Source organism: Heterocephalus glaber, unplaced genomic scaffold (genome assembly GCF_053883595.1).
Source record: "Heterocephalus glaber isolate CG9 unplaced genomic scaffold, H.glaber_assembly_v1.0 deba00001606, whole genome shotgun sequence".
Classification (NCBI taxonomy): domain Eukaryota; kingdom Metazoa; phylum Chordata; class Mammalia; order Rodentia; family Bathyergidae; genus Heterocephalus; species Heterocephalus glaber.
In genome coordinates this window covers 10,362,472-10,390,191 of record NW_028258377.1, presented here as the reverse complement: position 1 = coordinate 10,390,191, position 27,720 = coordinate 10,362,472, and the positions used below count along the sequence as shown (strand labels likewise).

Genomic DNA, 27,720 nt, shown 5'->3' with positions numbered 1-27,720 from the left:
GCCATCAAATACTTAATGATAAAAAACTGAAAGTTTTCTTTTTAGCATCAGGAATAAAACAAGGATATTTGCTTTGATCATGTCTTTTCAGTATTGTACTAGATGGTGTAGCCAGTGCAACCAACCAAGAAAAAGATATAAAGGGTATCCAAAGTGGAAAAAAGTACAACTATCTTTACTCACAGATAACATTATTACCTTATAAGAAAATTTCAGTGGAATATATCTTATGATTACTTACTATAATGCTATAATTAATACAGTATGGTATCAGTGCAAAGACAAGGAAGGAAGGAAGGGAGGAAGGAAGGAGGGAGGGACAAAGTGGGGGGGGGATAGAGAGAGAGGGAAGTAGGTAGATTACCAGGGAGCCTTGAGAATTTCCTCCAAAGAAATGCCTGTGGAATTACCCAGAGGAGCATGCCTGAATCCCCCACACACCACTACACAATGACTGATATTTCTGTGGGCATGAAACTACTTGGTATAGCTGAGATTATGAGTAGTTTCCCCAGGCTAATTATGACTTTATCCTTATCATCCTATAAAGTGGGACTGTGAAAACAAAAGCTTTTTAAGTTTAGAAAACCAAATAACTTATAAATTTCACTAATTCAAAACAATAGCTAACTTTTATTGAATGTCAGATACTCTCTGAGTACCTTATATTGTTTTACTTAGCCCTCAGAATTCCTAAGAGGCAGTTATTTTTTTTTTCATGTTCCAATATTTATTGTTTCAATATAGGATGAAGAGGAAGAAATCAAACAAGAAATTAACATGTTGAAGAAATAATCTCATCACCAAAATATAGCTACATACTATGGTGCTTTTATCAAAAAGAACCCTCCAGGCATGGATGACCAACTTTCAGTAGGTAGCACTATTCAAATTTGCTTTCATTATGTGAAAAACATCCAGCACTGAATGGTCCATTTCTCTGTTCTCGTGATGAGACTTGATTAAATAACTTCAAATTTGAAAACTTTACCCCACGATTTCCATAACGTTGTTTTTTTTCCCTTAAATTCTTTTATTGGTATATTATAGGTATACAATACATTTGCATTTATCATTGAGTATATGTACCTTTACATGATGCATCTTGGTTCTTATTTTTTCCCCATTCCCTGTCCTCCCTTTATCCCCTCCACCCTTCCCTATTTACAAAGACTTTGTTTCCATTTTTTCCTAATAGGCAGTTATTAATATTATTTTTTTAAATCCCGAGAAAGCTGAAGCTTCAAGAGATTGTTACTTTGCCAAGGTCATGAAGCAAGTCATTGGAGAAACCAGGAATAAATATTAGTCTAGTACTAGAATATGCTTCTTCTTCTTCTTCTAGTATCAGTACTTCTACTACTTCAACTCTTACTAAAACAGCCTCTGCTGTTGATGATTGTAAACAATGATATTAACTCCTGGCAACCCACGATGCTTGATCTCTACCAGTGAAAGTACTCTGATGGCCCACAACCCCCAGAAGTCCTCAAGTAGGATTCTGCAAACCAGAGAAAATATTGCAGGCTCCTCAGCAGGAGGAGATATGCAACACCAGCTTGATTAAGAAGAGCTGTCTCTGCAAGGGAGGTGAAACCACCAGTGACCCCCGAGGTCCCTTGGGGATTTCTGATTTTATCAGGGTCAGGATGGATTTGGGAAACAGAGCAGATGGGCATCCTGTCTGCAGAAACTTAGAAAATGATGTCAACACTTTCTTGCCTTCTGTGCACACCCTTCTCAAGTGAACAGATCCAACTCCTCAAGCTAGAGAAAAGCCAGGAAGGCTTCTCCTTTCTCCTCAGAATGACAGAACCCCACAGCATCTGCTCCCTACTGCTTCTGAAATTGAATCCAATTTTCTGAACATGAAAATAAAAACCTAGCTCCATCACAATTAATATTGTTTGCCATAGTTTGAATCTGAAATGTTCTGAAAAAGCTCATGTGTTAAAGACTTGGCCACATGCTGTGGTTCTTCTTGGAGGTGGTGGAACCTTTGGGAGATGGGAACCACTGGAAGAAAGTGAGGTAACTGAAGTGTACCTTTGAAGGGTATATTGGGATCCCTGCTCTTTTCTCTCTTTGCTTCTCCATTACCATGAAGCAAGCAGCTTTGCTCCACTAAACTCTCCTGCTGTGACGTTCTTCCTTGGCACAGACCCAAAAGCAACTGGGCCAATCGACCCAGTAGATGGCCAATTGACCATTTACTGAAACCTCTGAAACCATAAGCCAAAAACAAACTCTGTTTTTAAAGCTTTTAAACTTGGATGGTTGCCGTAGCATCCGAAAGTGGACTGACATACTGTTGGGCATCATATACTGAAAGCAGAAGACAAAAATGCCAGGAATTCTTCAAGAGATAAAAAATTAATTACAGGATTGTGAGAGGAAAAAATCTTCAGTTTTGTAATTTATTTTCCTTTTGGCAGTGGAATTCATTTTCAAAAAGATCCTTCACATTGTGAAACATGACTTAAATGACCCTTTGTTAATATAGATTGATTTTATTTTTATATCTATAGCATTCATTTATGAAGATATAATCGATCAATGTGTCTGTTTTGATGAACATAAGTATTTGATATTGGGCATCACAGTGACACTTCCAGAGATACGCTTGTCTCAGCTTTCTTAAATTAGAAGAAAACCTTGATGGGATTTTTGCAGGACCATGCAAAATGCTTTGTGAAACAGTGTGGAACTGACAAGAAAGGGCTGAATGATCTGAACAGGGAAGTGATTCTTGTGTCCAGAGAATCTGAAAAAAGCTCCAGAAGGAGAAGGGATTACAATGAATCTTGAAGTGGGGAAGGATTTGTTGGTGAAAAAGATAGGTATAGGGGTGGGTGTCCATATGGACCATTGGCCTCCTCTGTGCTTTGTGAACATTTGGCCCTGATGTAGGTAGGACTCTGGCACTTTGTGCTGGGTGAGAAAAAAAATCTGCTGTTCATGTGTGAATACCTTTTTTTCCCCATGTAGTTTATTGGTACATTTTAGGTATACAATACAGTTACATTCATCATTGGGATCTTGTACCTTTACATGACGTATCTTGGTTCTTATTTTTTTCCCCATTCCTCTGCCCTCCCTTCACCCCCTCCACCTTTCCTTATTTACAAACACTTTGTTTCCATGTTTTTCCTTTTCTCATTTTTTCTTTTCCCTTCTTTCTCTCTTCCCCTCCAATTTCCCCTATTGCTTTAAACCTTTTCTTCCTATTTCACAATATCAATTATACATTTTGATTATTATTTACACTATTAGTTTTTCACACCACAGAAACCATTTGGTATTTACACATGTGTGTGTCCTATTTATTTCACTTAAGAATATAGCCTCAATGTGCATCCACTTAGCTACACATGTCTCCAGTTTCTCATTCTTTATGGCTGAGTAGTACTCCATTTTATGAAAAAAACCCCCACATCTTCTTTTTCCAGTCTCCAGTTGATGGGCACTTGGGCTGTTTCCAAGTTTTAGCTATTACAAACTGTGCTGCTATAAACATGGGTGAGCATATATCACTGTGCTATGATTCTTTTAATTCTTTGGGGAAGATACCCAGCAGAGGAATATCTGGGTCAAATGGGACTTCCAATCCTAGTTGTTTGAGGTATCTCCACATTGATTTCCACAGTAGTTGCACCAGTCTGCACTCCTACCAACAATGAAGAAGGGTTCCTTTCTCCCCACAACCCCACCAACACTTGTTATTGGTTAATTTCATGAGAGCATCCATTCTTTCTGGGGTGAGGTAGAATCTCAGTGTTGTTTTCATCTGCATCTCTCGAATGACCAGTGATGTTGAACATTTTTTCATGTTTATTTGCTGCTTTTACTTCTTTGTCTGAGAAATGTCTGTTCATTTCAGATGCTCATTTTTGGATTGAGTCTATATTTGGGGGGTTTTGATTTTTTTGAGTTCTTTATATATTCTAGATAGTAGGCCTTTGTCTGAGGAACAGCTGGTAAAATTTTTTTCTCAGATTGTAGGTTGTCTCTTGTCTCTGTTGGTGGTTTCTCTGGCAGTACAGAAGCTTTTTAATACGATACAATCCCAGTTGTTGATTGTGCTAGTTCCTGTGCTACTGAGGTTTTGTTCATAAAATCTTTTCCTATGCCAGTGTCTTCAAGAGTTCTACCTAACTTATCTTCCAGCTAGTTTACTGTTTCTGTTTTAATATTTAGATATTTAATCCACTTAGATTTTAGTTTAGTGCATGGTGTAAAATAGGGGTCTAGTTTTAATCTTTGGCAGGTTGAAATCCAGTTTTTCCAACACCATTTATCAAAGAGGCTATTTTTCCTCCAGTGAGGATGGTTGGCTCCTTTGTCAAAGATGAGGTAGTTGAGTATGTCTGGAGTTGTTTCTGCATCTTCTAATCTATTGTACTGATCCTTGAGTCTGTTTCTTTGCCAGTACCTTGCTGTTTTAATTACAGTGGCTTTGTAGTACGGTTTCAAATTGGGAATTGTGATACCCCCTGCCATGACCCTGTTGGCTAGAATTGCTTTTGCTATTCTAGGTCTTTTCTGGTTTCAGATGAACTTTTGGATTGTTTTCCCTAGTTCTGTGAAGTATGCTTTTGGGATTTCAATCAGGATTGCATTGAATCTGTATAGCAGTTTTGGAAGTATGGTCATTTTCACTATATTGGTTCTTCCTACCCAGGAACAGGGGATTTCTCTCCATTTTCTTATATGCTTTTCGATCTCTTTTTTTCAGAGTGCTATAGTTCTCAATGTAGAGGTCTTTTGCTTCCTTTGTTCGATTGATTCCTAGACATTTCATTTCTTAGGGTGCTATTGTGAAAGGGATAGTTTTCTTAATTTCTCTTTCAGTGAGTCTATTATTTGTGTATGAGAAGACTATTGATTTTTGAGTGTTGACCTTGTATCCAGCTATTCTACTGAATCTGTCAATTAAGTCTAGAAGTCTTTTGGTGGAGTTTTTAGGATCTTCTATGTAAAGTATCATATCATCAGCAAATAATGAGAGTAAACTTTTTCCTTTCCTATCGTATTCCTTTTCTTTCTTTCTCTTGTCTAATTGCTGTGGGTAATATTTCTAAAACTATATTGAACAGGAGTGGTAATAGTGGACATCCTTGCCTGGTTCCTGATTTTAGCATGAAGATTTTCAGTTTTTGACCATTTAGTATGATGTTGGCTATTGTTTTTCATAGATAGCCTTTATCAAGTTGAGATAAAGACCTTCTATTCCAATTTTCTGCAGGGTTTTTATCATGAACGTGTGTTGGATTTTGTCCAATGCTTTTTCTGCATCTAATGAGTTGATCATATGGTTTTTATCCTTAACTGTGTTAATATAGTGTATTACATTTATTGATTTATGTACGTTGAACTATCCTTGCATCCTTGGGATAAATCCTACTTGTTCATGGTGGAGGATCTTCTTGATGACCCTCTGTATCTTATTGAGGATTTTGCTTCTATGTTCATTAGGCAGATTGGCCGGTAGTTCTCTTTTTTGCTTGGATCTTTCCTTGGTTTTGGAATCAAAGTAACATTTGCTTCCAGGAATGAGTTTGGAAGTATTGTTTCCCTTTCAATTTCATTGAAAAGTTTAAAGAGTAATGCCAATAGTTCTTTTCTAAATGTCTTGTAGAATTCAGCAGTGAATCCATCAGGACCTGGGCTTTTCTTTGTTGGTAGATTTTTTTTTTAATATGTCTGCTATTTTTTTCTTTTTTTATTTATTAAATTCTTTTACTGGTACATTGTAGGTATACAACACAATTATATTTTTCATTGGGAATTGTACCTTTACATAATGCATCTTGGTTCTTATTTTTCCCCATTCCTAGCCCTCCCTTCATGCCCTCCACCCTTCCCTATTTACAAAGACTTTATTTCCATGTTTTCCATTTCTCATCATTTTTCTTTTCCCTTCTTTCCTTTCCCCTGCCCCTCCCACTACCCCTACCCCTTTGGACCTTTTCTTCTTATTTTACATTATCCATTATTTATTCTAATCCTTGGTACATTTTAGGTATACAATATAATGACATTCATCATTGGAAATTTGCACCTTTACATAGTCTCTCTTGGTTCTCATTTGTCACCCTTGCCCAGCCCTCCCTTCAACCCCTCCGTTCCTCCCTATTTACAAAGATTTTGTTCCTATTTTTCCATTTTCTCATATTAATCCCATTCCCTTCTATCCTTTCCCCTAGCCCTCCCACTTCCTTCCCCTTTGCCCCTTTTCTTCCTATTTCACATTACCTATTATACATTTAGTCCTTATTTACACTTTCAGTTTCTCACACTAGAGAAACTATTCGGTATTTATTCATGAGTGTCCTATTTATTTCACTTAAGAGTATCGCCTCAATGTGCATCCACTTAGCTATAAATGTCTCTAGTTTCTCATTTTTTATGGCTGAGTAGTACTCCATTTTATAAAAAAACCCACATTTTCTTGATCCAGTCTCCAGTTGATGGGCATTTGGGCTGTTTCCAAGTTTTAGCTATTACAAACTGTGCTGCTATGAACATGGGCACACATATATCACTGTGGTATGATTCTTTTAATTCTTTGAGGAAGATCTCCAGCAGTGGAATAGCAGGGTCAAATGGGACTTCCAACAGTCAATATCATACTAAATGGTCAAAAACTGAAATCCTTCACACTCAAATCAGGAACAAGATGAGGATGTCTACTATCACCACTCTTGTTCAATATAGTTCTGGAAACATTAGCTATGGCAATTAGACAAGAGAAAGAAATAAAAGAAATAAAGATAGGTAATGAAGAAGTCAAATTGTCATTATTTGCAGATGACATGATGCTCTATATAGAAGACCCCAAGAACTCCACCAAAAGTCTTCTAGACTTAATAACCAAATTCAGTAAAGTAGCTGGTTACAAGGTCAACACACAAAAATCAATAGCTTTCCTCTACACCAATGACAGACTCACTGAGAGAGAAGTAGGGCAAATAATTCCTTTCACAATAGCATCCAAAAAACTGAAATACCTAGGAATCATCCTAACGAAAGAAATCAAAGACCTCTTCTTTGAAAACTATGGGACTCTGAAAAGAAAGATTAAAGATGATATCAGAAAATGGACAGACATCCCCTGCTCCTGGGTAGGAAGGATTAATATAGAGAAAATGGCCATACTTCCAAAACTGCTATACAGATTTAATGCAATTCCAATTGAGATCCCAGCAGCATACTTCATAGACCTTGAGAAAACAATCCAAAAATTCATTTGGAACAAGAAGAGACCCAGAATAGCAAAAGCAATTTTAGGTTACAGAGACAAGGCAGGGGGTATCACAATCCCCAACCTGCAACTATACTACAAAGCTACTGTGATAAAAACAGCATGGTACTGGCAAAGAAACAGACCTGAGGACCAGTGGAACAGATTAGAAGATGCAGAAACAACCCCAGACACACTCACCCATCTCATCTTTGACAAAGGAGCCAAACACCCTCACTGGAGGAAAGATAGCCTCTTTAAGAAATGGTGCTGGAAAAATTGGGCTTCAACTTGCCAAAGATTAAAACTAGACCTGTATCTCTCACCATGCACTAAACTAAAATCAAAATGGATTAAAGATCTAAATATTAAAATAGAAACTCTGAACCACTTGGAACAGAGGTTAGGTAGAACCCTTGAAGACATTGGTGTAGGAAAAGATTTTATGAACAAAACCTCAGTTGCCTGTGAACTAGCACAAACAATCAACAAGTGGGATCTCTTCTTATTAAAAAGCTTCTGCACAGCAAGAGAAACCATCAGCAGTGTGAAGAGACAACCCACAATGTGGGAAAAAAAATCTCCACCTGCTCTTCCTCAGACAAAGGTCTACTATCTCAAATCTATAAAGAACTTAAAAAGATCAGACCTCCCAAATTTAAAGACCCAATCCAAAAATGGGCATCTGAAATGAACAGACATTTCTCAGACAAAGAAGTAGAAATAGCAAATAAATACATGAAAAAATGTTCAACATCACTGGTCATTCGAGAGATGCAAATGAAAACAACACTGAGATTCCACTTCATTCCAGAAAGAATGGCTGCCATCATGAAATCCACCAATAACAAATGCTGGCAGGGCTGTGGGGAAAGAGGAACCCTGCTCCACTGCTGGTGGGAGTATGGACTGGTGCAAGCACTGTGGAAATCAGTATGGAGATACCTCAAAGAACTAATGTTGGTAGATTTTTAATTATGTTTTTAATGTTACTGATTGTAATCGGGGTGTTTAGAATTTTTATATCTTCTTGTTCAATTTTGGCGATTCATATGTATCTAGAAATCTGTCCATTTCTTCTGTGTTTTCCATTTTATTAGAGTACAGGTTCTCGAAGTAGGTATTGATGATTGTCTGGTTTTCTGCTGGATCTGTTGTGACTTCATTCCTAATTGCCTGGATTTGAGCCCTTTCTTCCCTTTTTTTGATAAGGTTGGTAAGGGTTTATCAATTTTATTTATTCTTTCAAAAAACCGAGTCTTTGATTTGTTGATTTTTTTGTATCATTCTCTTAGTCTCCATTGCATTGATTTTGACTCTGATCTTTATAATTTCCTCCCTTGTATGAGCTTTGAGTTTGTCTTGCTCTTCTTTTTCTAGGAGCTTAAGATTCACCATTTGGTTTTTTATTTGAGCTCATTCTGTTTTCCTAGTGTGGGCATTCACTGTTATGTTTTTTCCTTGTAGAACTGCTTTCATTGTGTCTCATAGATTCCTGTATGTTGTATTGGCATTATCATTTATTTATAAAAAAGTATCTAATTTCTTCTTCGAGTTCCTCTCTGACCCATTTTGTTGTTCAGGAGACTGTTATTCAATTTCCATGTGTTTGTGAAGTTCTTGTGGTTTCTTATACTATTGATCTCCAGTTAAATTGCACTATGGTCTGACAATATACAGTGGATAACTTCAATTCCTTTGCATTTACTTAAACATGTTCTATGAGCTAGTATGTAGTCTATTTTGGAAAATGACCCATGTGCAGCAGAAAAGAATGTATATTCTATTTTTCTGGGGTGGAACACTCTGTAGACGTCTATTAAGTCCATTTGTTCAACAGTTTGCTTCAGTTCTACTATTTCATTTTTGATTTTTTGTCTAGATGATCTGTGTATTTGTGACAGTTGGGTACTGAGTTCCCCCACTATAATTGTATTAGTGCTTACTTGGCTTTTCATGTCCCCTAATATTTGTTTTGTATAGTTGGGGGCATTAGCATTTGGTGTACATATATCTATGATTGTCATCTCTTCCTCTTGGATTGTTCCCTTTACAAGTATGTAGTATCCTTCTTTGTGTCTCTTAGTTTTGGTTTAAAATTTACTTTGTCTGCAAATAAGATAGCTACCCCTGCTTTTTTCTGGGTTCTTGTCCCATGGAGAACTGTTTTCCATCTTTTTACTTTCAGTCTATGAGTTTCTTTTTGAACTAGTGGGTTTTTTGTATACAGTATAGTGTTGGATTTTGCTTCTTAATCCATTCTGCCAGTCTATTTCATTTGATTGGTGAATTGAGGCCATTAACATTGATGGTTATAACTGATATGTATTGACTTATCATTATCATGTTATTTTCCTGTTGTTGGGTTTTTTAGTTTTATTTTTTTGCCTCTTTCAATTTCTTACCTTGCCTGATGAATTTGCTCTGTTAGGCCTTATGGATTTGTGACCTTCATTATCGTCTTCTAGGGTATTGTTTAGAATTGTTTGGAGTGCTGGTTTGGTATTCATGAAGTTTCTCAGGTGTTCTCTGTCATGGAAGTATCTAATTTCTCCATCAAGTTTGAAAGATAGTTTTGCAGGATACATCAGTCTAGGTTGGAGGTTGTTTTCTTTTAGGGCTTGAAATACCTCACTCAAGGGTGTCCTTGACTTCAGGGTTTGTGTTGAAAAGTCTGCTGTGATTCTGATGGGCTTTCCTTTGCACGTGATTTATTTATTTTCTCTAACTTCTTGTAGTATTTTGTTCTTCTGTTGCATTTCCAGGATCTTAATTATTATATGTCTAGGTGTAGATTTTGTTTGATCATGGCTAGTTGGAATCCTATATGCCTCACTTATGTGTATGTCAAATTCTTTTCCTCTGTTCAGGAAGTTTTCTGTCATTAATTCTGTGAATCATTTTTTTATGTCATTTGTACTTTCTCCTGCTTTTTCATGGACTCTTATCAGTTATATTATTCTTCTTTGCATCATCTAGGAGCTGTTGGATTTATTTCTCATGGCCCCTTACTATTTTTAAGAGATCTCTCTTTTCTTGGTCACTGACTGCCATCCTGACTTCTATATCTGATATTCTGTCTTCAGATTGGCTCAGTCTGCTGTGTATGCTTTCAATAGAGTTTTTAATCTCCTAGATATCTGTCTGAATCTGTTTCATGGATTCCATTTCTTTCTTATGTTGGGCATTCATGATTTCTATTTCTTTCCTATGCTGGGCACTCATGGTTTCCATCATGGTCCAGAGATCATCTATTTTTTTTAATCTGTTTCTGTTCTAGAGTTTCTAATTATGTCTTTCATTCTGCTCACCATTTCTGTAGTTATCTGGGAAATTATTTCTATTTTGAATTTTTCTAGAGCCTCATTCATCTGTTTTGTTACTTCTTGTGGTATCAGTTCGGGGTGTCCAGGTGGTTGATTATCAGACTTTCCTACCTCGTTTCCCCCAGAATTTGCCTTTGGTGGGGTGGAAATCTGGATTTCTGCCTTGCTTAAATGTCTTCTCATTTTTGTTTTTGGTATTATCCTTGGTGTAGTTCCTGGGTTGATACTTCAATATTGCTTATTGTAAGTATCTTTGTCACTTGTATTTAGACCCCTTATGGAAAGATTGCTTCTCAGAGGTGTCTTCCAGATATAGCTGGTCTTTAGGTTTTGAGTCTTTAATGACTCTGAGGTTGTCTCATTTTCATTATACCAGAAAGGACCACTGATTAGATCAATCACAACACCTTAGCCCAACTGATACAATCAGCAGCACAATAGCATCAAGCACAGCTTAGTAAAATGACAATTTGTGGTAGTTATTAATTAGTTATAAATTAACCTTTAACTGTGTGAATTAAATCAAAATCAAGGACCAGCCCAACATATGTTTATAGTGAATAAACTCTTCAATATAGCAACTTTACCCTTCAGGGTGGGGACTTAGAAGGAGTTGGGGAGGGAGGGATAGGTAGAAGGATAGGGAAAGGTTAGCAGTGAGGTTAGAGGACACAGGAAGAGCATGTAAACCCTAGGAAACTGTTGAAGACAAGAGGAAAAGACAGAAAGAAAGAATAAATATGAGACCAGAACAACCTAATAGCAATAGGGAGGCTAGAAACTATTTACTTTCCTTTAAAACTAATGACAATAGAGAGAAGGAAAAAGAGAAAAAAAGAAAAAGAAAGAAGAAATCTGAATTAGGGACAGAACAGGAACAAAAAGGGAGAGGAAGAACAATGTGGGACAGCAAGAGCAAGAGAGTGAGAGAGTGAGAAAGAAAAGAGAAAAAGAAAAAAAAGAAGAAAAAAGAGAAAAAGTTGAGAAGAATAGAAAAAAATGAAAATTAAAAATAGAGAAAAAAATAATTTTGAAAATAACAAATAAAAACTAAAAATGAAGGGCCTACTTCAGCATATGTCTCTGTTGTTACAGTAGATAACATAGGCAGCAGTATGCAGATATAAGTCAATGAGACTCAGCAAGCCAGTAGCAGACCTGTGAGATTTAGGCAGACTTCTGGCTACCGAGTCCCAAGTTGAGCTCCCTGTCCTCCTGCAGGGTTGAACTATGCAAGGTTCTACTGCAGGTTCCATCTGCCCTTCCCCTGAAGATAGGTTCTGATGGGAGGTGATGATCCCTCCAACTTACCAAGTATGGTGGTCTGGTGTGCCTTTATTGTAGAGATTCTCTTCACTTTTCCAGTGGGCTTCAGTTTTCATCAAGGAGCCTGAGAGAGGCTTTCTTTCTGTTGTTCACTTCTGTTCTATCTCTGGAGCTCAGGACAATGGCCTTAATGACCACCTGTGCCTCTGTAGTGTGGAACCACGTACCGGAGCAGCCAGGAGGCCAGAGGCACAGGTTGTGGGGGGAGTGGGGGTGGGTACTGCACGCTCCAGTATGGCTAAGCTGGTCGCTGGGAGGTGGGGCATGGGCGGCATGGAGGCTGGCTCCAAGCTGCTGAGGTCCTCATCTTGTACTTCCTGGTTGCTTCTTTGCAGACACTTAAGCTCTCCTCAGGTCAGTATCTGTAACTCACTTTGTTCTATATCCTTTTCTGTATTTTCTCATCAGTCAATGCATGTTTATTTGATGCATAGGTTCTCAGATGAAGGAAAAGGATGCAAGATGTGGAGCAAAAGTTCATCTTTCCCCCATTTCAAAAGAGTTACTAAGTGAAGCCCTGGTTCATTATCCCTAATAAACAATATCTCAGAGTTGTACTGTGAAGTTCCCATAGGCTCAAGGGATGCTTTGTTTTGTTGTGGAGCAGTCTGGGAAATCAGCAACAGAAAGGGATGAACAGTTTGCTTAGACTCATCTATGTAGATACCCTGAAGTGGATATTTTATTTATTTATGTATTTTAAAAAATATATATTTATTGTTGCATTTTAGGTATAAAATACATTTACATTTATCATTGGGTGTTTGTACCAGAACATGATGCATCTTAGTTTTTATTTTTTCTCCCATTACCTGTGCACCCTTCACCCCCTCCACCCTTCCTTATCTACAGAGTTTGATTCCATTTTTTTTCTTATAATTTTTTTCTTTCCCTTCTTTCCTTTCCCCTTTCCCTTCTGCCATCCCCAAACCCTTGGACCTTTTCTCATTTCAAATTATCAATTATTCATTTTAATCATTTTCATCCTTATTTACACTTTCAGTTTCTCACACTAGAGAAACTATTTGGTATTTACACATATGTGTCCTATTTATTTCACTTAAGAGTATGGCCTCCATATGCATCCATTTAGCTATAAATGTCTCTAGTTTCTCATTCTTTATGGCTGAGTAGTACTCTATTTCATAAAAAAAAACACATCTTCTTTATCCAGTTTCCAGTTAATGGGCACTTGGGCTGTTTCCAAGCTTTAGCTATTATAAATTGTGCCGCTATAAACATAGGTGCACATATATGGCTGTGGTGTGATTCTTTTAATTCTTTGGGGAAGATTCCCAGTAGGGGAATAGCTGGGTCAAATGGGACCTCTAGCCCTAGTTCTTTGAGGTATCTCCATACTGATTTCCACAGTGGTTGCACCAATCTACATTGCCACCAACAATGGAGAAAGGTTCCTTTCTCTCCACACCCCCGCCAGCATTGGTTATTGGTTGATTTCTTGATAGCAGCCATTCTTTGTGGGGTGAGGTGGAATCTCAGTGTTGTTTTCATCTGCGTCTCTCAAATGACCAGTGATGTTGAACAGTTTTTCATATATTTACTTGCTGTTTTTACTTCTTTGTCTGAGAAATGTCTGTTCATTTCAGATGCCCATGTTTGAATTGGGTCTTTGAATTTGGGAGGTCTGATTTTTTTCGGTTCTTTATATATTCTTGATAGTAGACCTTTGTCTGAGTTACAGCTGCTAAATATTTCTTCCCACATTGTAGGTTGTCTCTTAGCTCTGTTGGTAGTTTCTCTTGCAGTGCAGAAGCTTTTTAATAGGATGATATCCCAGTTGTTGATTCTTTCTGCTAGTTCCTATGCTCCTGAGGGTTTGTTCATAAAGTCTTTTCCTATGCCAATGTCATCAAGAGTTCTACTTAACTTATCTTCCAGCAAGTTTAGTGTTTCTGACTTAATATTTAGATCTTTAATCCATGAAGTGGATATTTTAAAGAATTAACATGGTGATTTTGCTACCATATCTCATGTGATGTTTCAGATGAACCAACCTAGTATTCTTGGGATAAAATTCTGGACTAGGTGCTGCAGGTCCTTCGCGTCCAAGAGCTGGAAGTTGAGGGCTTACAAGCAGTAAGGAAGGTATGAAGACAGGTTTACGTACAATAAGGGAGCTGTGACAAAGCACTACCTGATTCATTGTTAAGTGAATTATGATGACAGTGAATGCACTGGGGGTTCAAAAGAGGAAGGCAAGAATTGTCAAGGAAGGGTTTACAAAGAATGTGGGAACTGAAGAGGAGTTTCCAGCATGGGAAGGCTCCACCTAAAAGGAAGCCAGGGGATACTTGAGGCAGACTGAGCAAAGCCTTGGAGGGGCTACACACACTCCACATTCAGCAGGCAATGGGAAAACTGGCTTGACAAGGTAGGAATCATGTGTGTGTGTGTGTGTGTGTGTGTGTGTGTGATTAGAGATGAAACATTATTAATAGCAACAATAAAGTAATGGCAGTGAAAATTTATTGAACACATAATCTCTGTCAAACATTGAGCTAAGCACACGATAATCACAATCTTGATTAATTCTCACAAAATGTTATGATGTCATCAGGGCTCTTCTTGCCTCTACAGTGCTTTTGGGAAATGAGAAAGTGGCACTTGCTGGGCAAACACACCTCACAGTAACATGGCTTGGAACAACTGAATGACTTTGAGCAGTACACAATAGCTCAGTTACACCCGGGTGTGGAAATAATCATAACATTGACCAAGAATAGACTGTGCGCCAGGCACTGTGTTGGTGTTTCATGCATTAACTTTCTTACTCTTACTCCTCAAAGGTATCCTATGGAGTGTGTACTTTTCATTTCCTTATCCCCTGCAGTTCCATTTTGGGAAGACATTGTGTCTCTGCCTTACTGAGGTTTGTGTACAGCAGAGCCTTTGACACTCCTCATGTGCTCCCAGGGATGTTCACTTTCACTGTTGCTTCCTGTCTGCTATTGATCTGCCATTTCTGGTTTGCAGGATATTAGATGCAGTGAAGTCCCAACACAATTGCAATTCTTTTGTTCTCTGATTTAAATCATGATTGAGTGTCAGCTGAGCCCCACTCATTCAGAAAAGAGGGATGAGATTTTTGGCTCCTCTCTTCCATCCTGGCTGTACTAATTATGCTACTTGTACAAGAAGGAACTTGGCATTTCTTACCCCTAGTAGGGGCTGTTGCCCTAGCCGGTTCATACCTGCATCATCATTTTTGGGGTTACAGTACTGAAGTATCTCTGTTTACTGATGAACAGCCATTACTCCAAAGCTTTCACAGATTTCCCTGCCACCCAGCCCACCCTAACGTGTCCCAAGACCTCCTGGACTCCCCCCAAATCCAGCAACTCCTTAAGGGTCAATGCTCAGTCTAAGGAGCCTTAGGAGACCAAAGACCTTGCCCCAACCATAAGACTTAATCAGTTCTAACTGACTAGTCCAGAGCTGCACAGGTTGTTCATGTTTAGACTCTCACTCTTATTTCTAGGCCAAGGAAAGTCCAATCTATCTTCTAAGTCCAGGTTCATTGAAGTAGAAGGAACATTTTCATTACAGGGAAAAACTTTGAATTCAAGTGAAAGGAGATCTTTTTATTAAGCACTTACTCTTTGTCAGCTACTATGCTGAACACTTTACCCAAAACACTTTAATTTTTAAAAAAGACTTTGGGAGGCTTCTAATAATAATATTTCACCCATTTTGTGCTTGAGACAAAAAGGCTCATAGAAGTTGACCTTTCTCAGGACTAGGAAGTAGAAAAACTGAGATTTGAATCCAGGTCTGTCAGGCTGCCAAGCCCATGCACTGGGTCTTGGAGAGCAGTCCCCATTTTAGCTAACCCTATTCCCTCAGGTGCAGGTGTGCCTCAGGGAGTACCTTTTCCAGCCCCATTAGGCACCTTTGAGTTCTGGTAAACACACTCTGGCTTGGTGAAACTCTCTAGATCACCTCTCCCCAGGGTTTGGAGGGGAGAGTCCTACTCACCCCCATCTGAGTAACATGATTACGTCCACTCAGAGTGCCTATTTGTAGTAGATTGTTTTAAATGGCACCCAGTGAATCATATTGTCTTGTGTCTATAACCCTTTGCAATGTGACTTTGCAGTTTCACCATTCCAAAGAGGGTTTATTTCCCCCACCTTTAAATCTGGACTGACCTTTTGACTACCTTTGACCAAGAGAATGTAGTGAAAGTGATGCCCTAAAACCCTCCATCCCAGATCTTAAGAGGCTTGGTAAAGAAATCGCTCTGTAAAGAAATCTAGGCAATCTCATTGTAGAAAGACCACATAGCAAGGAAGGCCACTTGGAGGAGAACTAGGAACTCCACCTGCTGCCAGCACCAGTCTCCTAGAAAGATAATGAGGTGGTCCTGGATCCTTTCCTGCCACCTTTGTCATCTCATCTGAGTCCAAGTGGAGCGAACATAGGTTATCTACACTGAATCCAGAATAGGGATCAAAGTCAAAGTTTTGAGGTGATGTGTGATGTGTGATGCAATGTGCAAAGGTAGAGGAGATCTATTAAATGTCAATCCCTCTAAATGGTTTATAATAGTTAACAACTCTGTAAGATTATAGATTGACTCCACAGCAACTACCTTCTGTTGTGAGAGTTAAACAGTTTTATATAGAGAGATAGAGGGAAAGAAAAAGAAAACACTTCATCTAAGGAAGTTATTATTGAAACACACCATTGGTACCTCAAAATCTTCCCAAATTCAACAACTAAGCCAGAATAAAGAATATCCTTGAGAAAAATCTACAAGTGCTTTTCCTCATTTAGACATTTCTTTGCAAATTGCATGATTTCTTATTCTATTTTGTCTAGGGAATAAAATCAAAGGAACACAGAGATGGCTGGTGAGCATGTTACAAGATGAAAACATAAATGTAAAGCCTACAAAATAAGGTATGTATATCTCTCAATTGCCTTCCTTGCAATCAGCATTTGGAAGCATTATGGATCATCATATATATATGTACACCATACATGTATACTCCTTTATTTAAATTCATCAAGCACTTATTGAGCCCCTACTGTAAGTAAAGTCAGAATCATAGTTTTTCTTGAGACAGGGCTTCATGTTGTAGTTCAGGCTGGCCTTGAACTTACTATATAGCTCAGGCTGACCTTGAACTCATGGCATTCCTCCTGCTTCAGCCTCCCCAGTGCTGGGATTACAGGTGTGTACCACCATGCCTGGCCTTATGCCAGCACCTAGCTCAGAATCATATTTGTGATGAATAGAAAGACATTCTGGATAAATTAGACCTATGCAAATTCTCCAAAGCATTAAAAATACAGTGAATCTCTCCCTTCTTTAGAGCTCCTAACAATTCCAATATTTTCTGACCCCAATTTGTAGAGTGCCAGTTAGTTGGGAGATTCTCTCTCTCTCTCCTCGCTTCCTCCCCCTCTTTTTGTATGTATACTGTATATTATATAGTGAATGAAGTAATAGACTGGAGAAACTGAACAAAGGGGTCTAAAGGAGAGAATAAGAAGAACCAAGGAGGTTGTGGAGGATGAGGAGGGAGAATCTAAAAACATAAAAATCAGTCATTGGGTGATGGGAATTGGCTGAGCTTTTCTCAGTTAGGAAAGTTGATAATTACTGGAAACAGCTTCCATATCTTAGAGCCTTCTCAGGACTGAAAGAAGGTGAACTGAGGTGACAAGAATGACTTTGAGCTCTGCTAGTGTGATGGGGGAAAAATAGCTCCCAACATGCTACATGTCAAATGTGTTCATGTCTCCCGAATATCAAAGAATGGATTTCCAGGATAAAGGAGGTTACAAGTAGGAAAGGTCTATGAGAGGAAGCTCTTGAGAGACAGGAAGGGTCCCAAAAGAAGTTGTCACTGTGACTATTTCACCAAGAATGTTTTATAGAGCAAAATCACAAGGTAGATGCAATGTGGGTCAAACTACAATTGACTAATAAGATTACAAGTATAGTTGCTTAGCTAATATTGATCTAATAGAGAAGCGAAGCACATAGTAAAGTTATTTTGTTAGCACCATTAACTTTAGCTTGTCTACAACTTCTAGCATTGAAAGAAAAAAGGCACTTCTTAGGGGGACAAGAAGAGCTGGGAAGATGGGTCTGATGTTCTGGTCACCCACCTTGTCACCTGATGCCTATCTAGACTTACTCAACCAGGTATTGCTAATTACAGTATAATCTCAAGTTGTTGTTTATCTCTTAGAGAGTCGTGAAAGCCTGGCCATTACTTTTCTATCTTGAGGCCTGACCTTCTTCAGATGTGTCTCTTGGCAAACTTTTGATGTGTTTTCATCTTTCGCACTAACTCTCTTGAAGGTCCATCCCTGTCTGCCTGCCTATTAGTTTCTATCTGTCTTGGCTCTCTGTAATGCTGTCAATGTGTATTATGCAGTATTGTTATGGAAAATGACAGTTGTGACCTCTGTCCTGGACAGATTGACCTTGTGGTTATATGTACAATCATAGTTGGGGAACAGAAACAGGAACTCAAAGGTCAGTGGTAAGCATCTGTAAAAGTTCCAGGAATGTTCATGGAATAAAATGTTGAAGCATCTGGGATGTATAGTCTTTAAAAAAGGAGAATTTAAATATTATCCTCAGTGTTTGAGCTGCTCCCATGACAAAGGGACACACCTTGCTCTTCATGACCTCAGAAGGCATAGAGAAGACCAACAAGCAGAAGTTATGTGCCTATTGGATTCATAATAAAAACTCTAGTTGGATTAATGGCTCAAGATCCTGAGGAGGGCTCTGTCCTGGAGAGATTTAGTCCTTTCAGTTATTGTAGGGCTAAGAGAAGAATGGCTTCAGAGGAGAGAAAAGGGTAAAGATGTACAAGGGGAGGTTGGGAGGTGGGGAGGAAGACGTCCTTACCACAGGCATTAAGAACAGTGGTTCTGGAGCTAGATAGCCTAGCTTAGATTCTCATCTAGTTTATTATTGTGGTTTACTATTTTGGGCAAGTTGCGTCATGACTCAGTTTTTTTATCTATAAAATGGGAATAATAATAGTATTTACCACATTTAGATTGTTTGGGGATTGAATAAGTTAGCTATTCAAAGCAGTGTTGATATATGGAGAGCACTATAGAAGTGCCAGCTGTTATTCTCATTATTCCTACAAAAGAGATAGGACATAAGCCTGGCAGTTAGGTTTCCTTCTCTCTTCTCACAGGGTATGGGGTTTCACAGTGCACAAAACTCTTTCACATGTAGCAACTGATATGAGCTACCATATGCTATAGGTAGTATTGATACCTGCAGAGGAGAAGACAGGTTTGGGCACCTAGTGACTTAGCAAGTGCGGGGGGGGGGGAGAGTCCTGCCCTGAGCTTGAGACTTTTGACCAAGTCTAGCAGTGATTTCTCAGCACAACATTGTCTCTTCTACATTTTTTGCTTTGGTGATATGGCTGGACAGCATTAACTTTAAGATAGATCTGAATAAATTACTGAATTTTGTTCTCAAAAGTATGGTCATTGCTTCATTCTAGCCCGAATCTGAGAAACAATACACTTGTGATTTATACTGCATTATTTTCCCTTTAAAATGAAATAACTGGGGCTGCAGATATACCTCAGTAGTAGAGTATGTCCTTAGCTTGTGTGAGGTTCTGGGTTCAATTGCCAGCACCAAAACAGAACAACAAAAGCCAATAAAAGTAAATAATTAATCTGATAAAGGAGTTTACTTTCTGGTCGACAGATTTTCCTCTTGCTGTAAAATTTTCATGCTGCGTATTTCAGCTGTGTTGATTGAAAGTCAAATTCTGAGCCTCAAGGCAAATGCAATATGAGGTTTCTAAGAGCCTTCCTGAAATTATAACCAGTTTCCCCATATTAACCTCCACACATTTATCTCTGTGCAAGAGCTGATGATACAAAACATGAGATGAAATGATAAATATGTCTCTAGACTTTTCACTTGCAGATACAATGAGGTCAGCGCCACCAGTGCCAGAAGAGATGCTCGGTTCCTGTGCTTCCCTGACCTTCTCTTACTCTACCTGAATAGATAAGCCCTTGAATAAATAGGGCAGCCCCTCTGTGGGGAAGAGAGTCCTCCCATCTCAGAGTGAGAAAAGTAAGCACCAAACCCCAGGAGTCCTGCTCCCTGGAAAATGCCATCTTTCCTAAAATGGGCATTAAATGAGATAATGTGTATAAAACATCTACAAGGGTCAGACTCATAGTAACTTCTTAGGAAATGCTCTAAAAATGTTGTAGAGAAAGGTCAAGAATAGTCATTCTGTTAGCTTCAACACCCTAAAAGCTTTTCTAGGGAGCTCTGTTCCCTTTGTGTTACTCGTCCAGACTCCATTTCATAATCTATTGTATTGTTGATTCCTTGAATTTCCAAATACTGTGAGCAGAAACACTCAAGCTTCATAAATTTATTTTTAACTAACATTTACTGAGCGCATAGTAGGCTTTGATGAAACATGAAATAATTACTTTCAAAGCTCTCAGACTCTCAGTGAATCAGACAATTAACAGAGCTAGTGGAATACTATTTCTGTGTACTTAACTGCCCAGAGTTCTTACTTATTTTTTTATTTTTTCGTCTTTTGGCACATTACCTGTTCAAACTAGACCTTGAGGCATTTATTGCCTCTGGGAAGGGTTGTTACTGCAGAACACAGAAATATATGAGTTAAGTTTTGGCTTTTGAGTTTCACAATATGTTTGAAAACTCAAGGCACAGACTCAGTAGTTTAAAAGAAAAGACTTTCCGATTTTAAGAGCTTAAGAATTTGGATTCCAAAAATCTTTGCCTTCAAGGGACTCGAAGTCCCCAAAATATAAGATCAATCATAGCTTTGTATTCCCAACCCTACCCCAACTCCATAAAAGATAAACATTTTCTGGGCTGATGGATGACAGTTGGAGGGAAGACAGTAGATATAAGCAGGGCGCTGTTCCCTTAGAAAGGGTCTACTGACTCTCGGAGACACATGATGGAGAGAGTGTGTGAGGATTGAGAACATATCCAGGCAGTTTAGGGGACAACCTGGAACATAGGGTATCTAAATTTAATTTTCTGGGGATAAAAATGTGGAGTGACTAGGAGAAATAGCCTTAGGAAAATTTAGAGACCTCAGCATTGCATGGAGAATAGGGAAGAGATTGCCATGCACCTGATAGACATAGAAGTAATCAAGGTAGTATTGGACTTGGAGAGAGAGATCATGGGGCAGATTAAGACCTCTGCAGATTGACAATAATATCAAAATAAGTGGAATATATCTAAATATGTCTGCATGAATTAATGATGCCAATGAAGGAATAGCTTCTCCATCTATTTTCCCACCCCAACGATGCTACAACACTGTGTGAGATCCCCAGAGCCCAGACTGAAGTTGGGGAGGATGGGGAAATTAGAATTGGGTCGAGCTGGTGGCCAAGAACATCTTATCGTGTATTACTTAGCGTAACTCAGATTATGATTTGAGAGCTCAGAGGAAAATGTTGAACCAAGCAACCAAGGAAAGGTCCTTTTTGTGCACAATTTAGATTTTAGATGGGGATACTTATCTACCCACAGGACATTCCAGTTCAGTGTGATATGGGCCATGGTGGGAGAAGGATAGGAGCTATGGGACCTCATAAGAAGTCATGTGACCTGGTCTGGGGTGGTAGAGACTATCAGGGAAGCTGTTTAGAGAAAGTGATGCTTCAGTGGGGAAAAAAATGGAGTAAAGTAGCCCAAGAAGCTGGGCTAAAGTATTTAGCATAGAGGGAATGGTCAAACAAAAGAACAAAGTATGAAACATAGTATTTGTGGGGAGGGAAGAGTATACCTAGTCCTGGAGAGTAGGAGTTAAAGGTACATATGAGAGTGATGAAAAGGGACCAGCTTGTGAAGGTCTTATATTATTTGAGAAGAGGAAGATTCCACTGACTCTAGCAACAAATCTGTGAGGTAAGTGTTCTCATTTTCTCTAATGTTTTTAATACTGGAGATTGAACCCTGGGCATTTTCACTTAGGGACATCCCACACTTTTTTTTTATATTTTGATGTAGCACCTCATTAAATTGCCCAGGCTGCACTTGAACTTGCAATCTCCTTGCCTCAGCCTCCCAGAGTACTGGGATTATAGGTATATGCCACTGTGCCTGGCTCTGTTTTTCAAAGGATCAAACCAAGGTCATGCTGGCTGTATTTTTCAAGTGAACAAATCAAGGTTTAGAGAGACTAAACAATCTGTTTGATGTCACAGTATCAGCCTATGAGCCAGCTGAAATCAGAGCCTGATTTCGTCTGGTTTCAAAGACCTCTCCCTTAACCATAACCTGCTTAACATTGGGGGATCCAGGGGAAAGTGACCCAAGAATTGGGGTGTCTTCTCCGGAGCAGAGGGCATAAAGCCTACAGCCCAAGCATAGTTTCATCTGCTGAGATTAGTTGTCAAGACTTGTTTCCACGCCCTTGTGCACTATTTCAGAGGCTCACTCTGTGGAGCTGGGCTGCACCCTCCAACTTCAAACATGCCATGTAGAGGGAGCAAATTGTTGTGGAGGCTTTTGCTACACCCTGCCTCGGTGACCCCAGGAAAGCCCCAGGCAGATTCTCAGTGTGGAGCTGCTTAAAGAAGAGTAGGGGAGTGCACAGGAGAAGTGAAGGCTGTGTATGAGGAAACAAAGGGCACACAGAGCCAGTAACATTCCTCTCAGTAAGGTGCAGAAGCCCTGATAAGGGTGACTAGGTAATAGTGAAAGTCACTTAAGGAGAGAGGCAGGTGTGGTACAGAGTAGCAGGAGCCTACCTGATTGCTGAGCTGGCAAAGCCAGACCAGCATTCCCAGAAGATTTAATACAAGCTCTGACCTTGGAGCAGATTCATTTAGTATTTATGTAAACTATCTCTGAAACATTGTTTGTATTGGGCAGTCTATGCTTTGGTCAGATGTGCCCCAGAGAATTCTGGGCAGTTTCAACAAGGCCAGTTTGACATGAGGTGTGTTGGGGGTTGGGCAGAGAACTAGTGCTGCTTAGAAGTTGGATCTGCAGAGCTGAGGGGGAAATGGCCTTGTGACTACCTCAGTCCAAGTGTCTTGGAACAAAGGAAAAGGACTTACAGACTCAGAGATGCGAGACCTGGGACTTCTCCCTTACCCTGCCACTCACTATGGGTGCTTGGACAAATGACTTTTCCTTCCTGGGTCTGAATTCACATTTGTAGAATAGGGTTATTAGTAATGTGTGAAGGTCATTGTGAGGATTATATGAACTATGTGTAGGTTGCTCAGAGTAGCACCCTACACTCAGTTACTTCTGCAATTCATATTAGTTTCTATTTCCATTATCACCATCATCCCATTTGTTTATATTTACTATTCTTAGTGTCAGTGTTTAGGCACAGCTGTGTCATTAGGCCCAGGAATCATCTTGTCCTTTGTCCTGGCCTGAGTCTCTCTTCTTAGCTGCCCTCACAGTCAAAGGTGGTATCCTTCCCTCCTGAGGTGGTACCTCTCCCTTCCCCTCCTGATGAGGGCTGGCCACACAGGGAACAGGCTCTGGGGAACCTAAGATTTTCTTGATCACTTGGTATTGAGGCCAGGATATGCTTGACCAGGGAAGTACTCTTCTGAGTATTTAGCGGGGTATCAGGTGGCTTGAGGTAGAGTCTCACTAAATCGCTAAGTTGTCAAGGCTGGGCTTACATTTGCAGTCCTCCTGTCTCTGCCTCCCAGGAAGCTGGAGTTACAGGCCCGCAGGAAGGGAGCAGACTGTTTTAGCAGAAGTTCATTGCTGCCTCCCAGGTGGACATTCTGGTAGAGGCTTATGGTGTTTTTTAAGTCACAGGATCTAGCTGGAGACTCTACATTCAAGGAACCAAGAGGACGCTGTTCAGCACCATGGCTATGCATCTCCTCGCATGATCTGAGGCACCCACAAATTCTTATGAGACACAGTCCCAGATTTCTGAGGGACTTAGTGGGGAGGAAGATACTAAATAAGGCACTTAGACCATTCTTGGAAGGATAGTTCTCAAAAACCTGAGTTTGAAAATCAGGATGGCAAAAGAGCCAAAGCTGAGGACCTGGGCACAAGATAGACCTGGATTTAGCTCCTGCCTCTGCCGTTTATCAACCATGTGATCTGGGTGAGTTTCTTATCCTCTGGGAGTCTGCTTCCCTGGGTGTAAGCCAGGGATATTTTAAACTATCTGCTTTTTGGAACTTTTGTGAGAATAGTCTTGGCACAATGTAAATGCAAATTAAATAGTACTTAAAGTGATAAACTCATGTAACAAGCACATGATGCTTATTGTTCACCAGGCACTCTTCTAAGCATTTTGAAGCTCTTACTTCATTGGATCTTCTGGAGTAAAGAGAAGGCACAGAGAGGTTAAATAACTTGTTCAAGACTCGGTAGTTAGCCAGTTTGTTTGAACATAGGCAGTCTGGTTCCATATTATCCTTAAGATCATAATAATGTTCCATAAAGGACAATGATAAAGGGCCATGATGGTGAAAATATGAAATATAATGCAGAAGATCCTTCTCCAGCCAATATGTTACTAGCATTTACTGTGGAAAGATCTTCTGTTCCTTTAGGGACAGAATTAATTTACATTTCTAGTGACCAAATAAATGATTCTCTGCAGATCTAGTGACCCTGGTATATGATTTCCCCTTTAAGAAGCTGGTTTTCTTGAGTGGTTGAGAAAATAGAGCACCACTGGGTGTGGTTTGTGCATTTTATTTTATTTTCAAGCTTATCTTCTTGTGGCTGGGTGGATGGAAGCTTCCAGAGCTCCCTCTTCCACAGCCAGAGCTTCTCTGGGTCTGGAACAATGAGAAACCCCACACTGGTGGAACAGAGCCTGCTTTGGTTCCAGCAACCAAATGTCTGCTTTGTTCTTGAGCTAAGTGCCCACCTCCATGGCCACACACCTCCCTGTGCACATATTATTCTCATCACAGCACTTAGGAGAGCAGTTTAGAATGATCTGCTTGTGCAAATGAAATGAAGTAGAGAACTTCCTGCAAGCAGTCATGGTGAAAAAAGAGCCACACTTCCTAGGGACTCCTCTTCGGGCAGAGCAGGAGAACTAGACTATGAAGTTGCTGGGTCCCCAGGCCTTCCTGGAACAGCCCCAGAGGAGCTTCTTGTAGGGAAATAGTCCTACAAGTTCAGGAAACACAGAAGGCAGAGGTACAGCTTCCTCAGGGAGGGGGTGGAGTGTGAAAGATGGCTTCTGAGCCCTGGGCACAAAGTAGGACAGAGATTTAAGAAAAGTGGAAATCAGTATGGAGATACCTCAAAGAACTAGGACTGGAAGTCCCATTTGAGCCCGCTATTCCACTGCTGGGGATCTTCCCCAAAGAATTAAAAGAACCATACCACAGTGATATATGTGCACCCATGTTCATAGCAGCACAGTTTGTAATAGCTAAAACTTGGAAACAGCCCAAATGCCCATCAACTGGAGACTGGATCAAGAAAATGTGGTTTTTTTATAAAATGGAGTACTACTCAGCCATAAAAAATGAGAAACTAGAGACATTTATAGCTAAATGGATGCATATTGAGGCCATACTCTTAAGTGAAATAAATAGGACACTCATGAATAAATACCGAATAGTTTCTCTAGTGTGAGAAACTGAAAGTGTAAATAAGGACTAAATGTATAATAGGTAATGTGAAATAGGAAGAAAAGGGGCAAAGGGGAAGGAAGTGGGAGGGCTAGGGGAAAGGATAGGAGGGAATGGGATTAATATGAGAAAATGGAAAAATAGGAACAAAATCTTTGTAGATAGGGAGGACCGGTGGGGTTGAAGGGAGGGCTGGGCAAGGGTGAAAAATAAGAACCAAGAGAGACTATGTAAAGGTGCAAATTTCCAATGATGAATGTCATTATACTGTATACCTAAAATGTACCATTGATTAGAATGAATAATCAATAATGCAAAATAGGAAGAAAAGGTGCAAAGGGGTAGGGGTATTGGGAGGGGCAGGGGAAAGGAAAGAAGGGAAAGGAAAAATGATGAGAAATGGAAAACATGGAAATAAAGTCTTTGTAAATAGGGAAGGGTGGAGGGTGTGAAGGGAGGGCTAGGAATGGGGAAAAAATAAGAACCAAGATGCATTATGTAAAGGTACAATTCCCAATGGGAAATGTAATTGTGTTGTATACCTACAATGTACCAATAAAAGAATTTAATAAAGAAAAAAAAAAGAATAGGGGATTAGAAAATAAGAATGTAGGTTATAAACTGGACCCCTTTTGAACTTTGAGAGATAAAGAGATTAGGATTATGTTATATTAGTTGTGGTTGGATTTATTTCTTTGAATTCATACTTAATCCAGATAGAACTACGTGGAGTCCAGATTTATTTTGGTTACATGTCCCTTCCCTTCCCTTCCCTTCCCTTCCCTTCCCTTCCTTCCCCTGCTCCCCTCCCCTTACCTGCTCCCCCCCACCTGAATCCAGGGCCTTCATAGTGATTGAAGTATAATCCTCAGCCCATTTTTACTTTAATTTTGAGGTAGAGTCTCACTAAGTCACTAAGTTGCCAAGGCTGGACTTGAATTTGCAATCCTCCTTCCTCCATCTCCTAGGGTGCTAGAGTTACAGGTCTGTACCACCAGGCCCACTTCCAGCTCTGCCATAGTTTGCATCTAGATGTCCCCCCAAAGCCTCACACACTTACAGGTGGAGCTTTTGGGAAGTGTTTGTATCATGGGGCTGTGATATTCATTACTGTATTAGTCTACTGATGAGTTTATAGTTAAATGTGATGTTGGGGGGTGAAGCCTGGTTGGAGGAAGTGGGTCACTGGGGCAAGGCCTGGAAGGGTGTCTCTCCCTCTCTTGTCCCTTGATGTTTCTCTCTGCTTCCTGCTATTATACCATTAGATGTTTCTCCTATACCAGGCCCCTCTGCCATGCTGCTCTGCCTTGGACCCAGCTGGCTGTGAACTGAAACCTCTACAAACTATAAGCCAAAATAAACCTTTCTTGCTTTAATTTGTGGATATCAAGTATTGTGTCTCAGTGACAAGAAAGTAACTAAGACAAGCCATTTTATTTTTAAATTTTGAAACAGGGTCTTACTAAGTCACTGTTTTTCAGGTTGGGCTCAAACTTGCAATCTTTCTGCCTCAGCTTCTTAGCATGGAGTGGTGCCCTTGTATTGGGGTTAACAGTGGTAATCAGCTCAACCTGGTTTATACGTCACCGTCCTGGATTTGGCATGAAAGTCTCAAGTTCCCAAGATGCTGAGTCTCATGCAAACTGGTGCAGTTGACATCTTGGCTAAAGCTCTAATCCTGACCTTCTTGCCCAACTGAGAGCTTGAGAAAGACTCAGTGGGTGGCTCAGTGGAAATCCAGCCCCACCTCTAGCTGAACACTCCGTTCATCAGTGGGATGATATTTCTGCCTGGCCAGCTCATTCTCACTGAGTGGTAAATGTATAGTGAGGCCATTCCAGCTGCCAGGCCTGGTCAGCAGTCTTTTTGAAAGCCCTTGCTATGTCTCACAGGAACCCCAGCAACTGGTGTGTGCTCATCACTGCTCTCTCAGCTATGAGCTAGAGGTCCAAACTTCTGTTCTGAAAGAAACTGGCTCCATCTCTGTGTGGCATAAATGACATCTTTTGGTATTAGGGTATTAAGGGAAAAAGAAAGGAGACTTTCTTAATCTAAGGTGCAAAATTATATTGAATGTCCACAAGACCCAGAGGCTCACAGAATTTAAATTCTAACTTGGTGAATTATCTATTCTGTCTAAGGTTTTGGGGAGGATTCACAAATGGCCTTGATCCAAGGACATGATTCTTATATTAAGGAATT

General features: G+C 39.7%; 1 long non-coding RNA gene across 4 annotated transcripts in view; it reads left to right on the top strand.

Moving 5' to 3' along the window:
* Positions 1-27,720, top strand: part of LOC147822921 (uncharacterized) — a 408,296-nt gene that overhangs the window by 213,170 nt on the left and 167,406 nt on the right. For all 4 annotated transcript variants that reach the window (XR_015444740.1, XR_015444741.1, XR_015444739.1 and 1 more), the window contains exons 3-4: positions 748-873; positions 16,738-16,818. This is a non-coding gene — a long non-coding RNA (uncharacterized LOC147822921). The remainder of the gene's footprint in view (positions 1-747; positions 874-16,737; positions 16,819-27,720) is intronic.